At 42.9% G+C, this 2,500-nt stretch overlaps 1 protein-coding gene across 2 annotated transcripts in view; it reads left to right on the top strand.

Moving 5' to 3' along the window:
• The window catches only part of LOC143130921 (dihydropyrimidine dehydrogenase [NADP(+)]-like), a 157,461-nt gene that overhangs the window by 125,483 nt on the left and 29,478 nt on the right, over window positions 1–2,500 (top strand). The window lies entirely within an intron of this gene.

Genomic DNA, 2,500 nt, shown 5'->3' with positions numbered 1-2,500 from the left:
TTGTTGTGTGACAATATTACTTACCGTATGTGCCTTAACGTTTGTCACATGTTTGACATGAGTGTGTTCTGGTGTTGTGACTGGTGTAAAGTGTTTATTGCATGTGTCTGTGTTGGTTTGATGTTAGATGTCAGTGTTACTGTGTGTCAGATGGGCTAGGTTCGCTTGGGAATCAGCTGCTACTCAGGCTCAGTCATTTGTCAGGCTTGACCATGAGGTAATACTGACCGATGAAGCCCACAGTCAGAGTACAGCAAAACTTTTCAGGGGTTTTGCCTCTTGGTCCTGTGTGGTTAGAGACCAGCTGTTTCAAATATAGTTTTTCTGGCTCGGTATTTTCTTCTTACACAAGCGCCTCAAACGCAACATTAATGCAGCAATGTTTTTCTGAATCCCCCTCTGTCCCGGGTGTGAGGTCTTCTTTGATATGTTTCTCTGTTTTAAACAGTTGTTGTATCATTTCACTTTCGTTTTGTTTTGCTTTTCTCTCATGGCACTGGGTCTGAAGACCATGGTTGCTCTCCTTAATTTACTGTCTGTCTTCTGTCCTTAGAGGACCTGTGCTTTTGTCTTGTGGATTTAAAGTTGTTTTGAATATGTCTGCATTACTACTCTGTAATAGTTCTCTACAGGACATTATACTATAAGGCTTGACAAAATACAAAGTGCATGAGGCTGCCCCTACCGTACTATTTAAAATGAAGTCCCCAAATGAAGCCTTTGCAACTTCTTAGACATTTCACTGTTCATTGATCACCCTTAAGCTTGCCCTTTTGTGGATTTGGCCTCTAAACCTTTGTAAGGTTTGCTTTTAATAATGCTTTTACATAAAACTGCAGTTCCTGCTGGATTATAGTTCTTTAAGCGCAATGTAAGGATTCTTGATGCAGGTACTGTAATGAGTGAGACACCAATGAATGCAAAATAAGTTGGGCTCTGTCTGCAATTATGCTGAAATAGCACCTGCTTTTTTGGATTTGAATTACATTTGCCGTGCTTCACCTGGTTACAGAGATAATTATATGCCTTGCACTGTGGAAAAGGGGGAAGATGGAGGCGCATGAGAAGGGTATGTTTAATTCCTTGAGGATCGTCGCTCTCAAAAAATATTCCCCGATAGCTTCGTCATTTTATTCAAATAGGGCCTCTCACAAGAGTCTGTGAAGGGCTTTCAAAATCACACTTCTAAATCTTACACGAGTGACGTGCTTCAACGGCGGGACTTGAAACAAAGGGACTCGTTGCCATGGGATATTGACATTGCACGAGAGAGAGAGAGACAGAGAGAATGTTGGGGTGGCTAGGGTGGGAGTGTGTGCGAGACATTATACAGACTTTTCTTCAAAAGAATGGCGTCTCACCTAGGCTTCACAAGAGGATTGTGGCTGCCATAGTTCATTTTGATATGCTCTGGTCTTGAATATATCTTTTGACATTTTGATACGTTCAGGGTATTTTTTTCCAGCAGGGCGTTTATTGTGGATGTCTTTTGTCCTGAAGCATTTCCCGCTCTTGTTTTTCATTGAGGTCTATATATAGCTCTCCTGGTAGTGGTAAATGTGATTTAAGATCAATACTGGGGGATTTTTCGTGTTTGACATGTCCACAAACAAATGGCAGTGATATGGAGGGCTCAAAATACAAGATATGCATATATCTAAGATATTCTTATTCCCCTCTCACCACCACAACTTCACAGGGCAGCACACGCCACCATCGTATCCCCCTACTGCTACATCACAACCCCATTTCAATAATTCATGGGAAGGCTGGCACTATACCTCCCACCTCCAATCCTATCTCCCTTCATTCTCCCATTCTCTCTCTCTCTCTCTCTCTCTCTCTCTCTGTCATTCTCTTACACACATAAACGCACACATACACATACACATACACATAATGTACACAAACGTATACATATATTTGTGTTACAGAGATGGGTACTTAATGGCATTTATCAGTCCTCTGTTTATCAGGTGTGTGTTTTAGCAGGTAGACACCTGTCGTGACGCTTCGCTCATACGTTTTGTGTGACAGCATCTGGCTTGTCATGTGGGGGAACATGATAGGACACTAAGCAGCACTTCCCCCTTTTCTTCCACCAATCTCTCATTCTTTTCTACCTCTCTTTTTCTTTCTTTCTTTCTTTCTTTTTTTCTTTCTTTCTTTCCTTCCACCTCTCTCTCTCTCTCTCTCTCTCTCTCTCTCTCTCCCTACTCCTTGACTGCGTCTACAGAGCCAGAGAAAGGTAAAAGAAGGCTAGAAAAAAAACAGGGTTAAGAAGGCAGCGGACATTAAAAATGAATGACACTCCAGTGCGGCAGTATTATCTATAAACCAAACTACTCAATGTCATCTTTCTGTCACAGTTTAAGCCAGGGCTGGTGGCCTGGGTGGCCTCCCTCAGGAAAAGCCTGCCGGGTGCCTCCATCGTCCCCAACCAGACTCTCACCAGGGCAGCACTGCAGTCAGGCAGGGCCCATAGGCCCTCCATTTCTTT

Source organism: Alosa pseudoharengus, unplaced genomic scaffold (genome assembly GCF_046254945.1).
Source record: "Alosa pseudoharengus isolate Yale_2024_CS ecotype anadromous, Long Island Sound unplaced genomic scaffold, YU_APseudo_1.1 YU_APseudo_1.1_scf_18, whole genome shotgun sequence".
In the NCBI taxonomy this organism is placed as follows: Eukaryota; Metazoa; Chordata; class Actinopteri; order Clupeiformes; family Clupeidae; genus Alosa; species Alosa pseudoharengus.
This window is presented reverse-complemented; position numbering and strand designations above follow the sequence as displayed.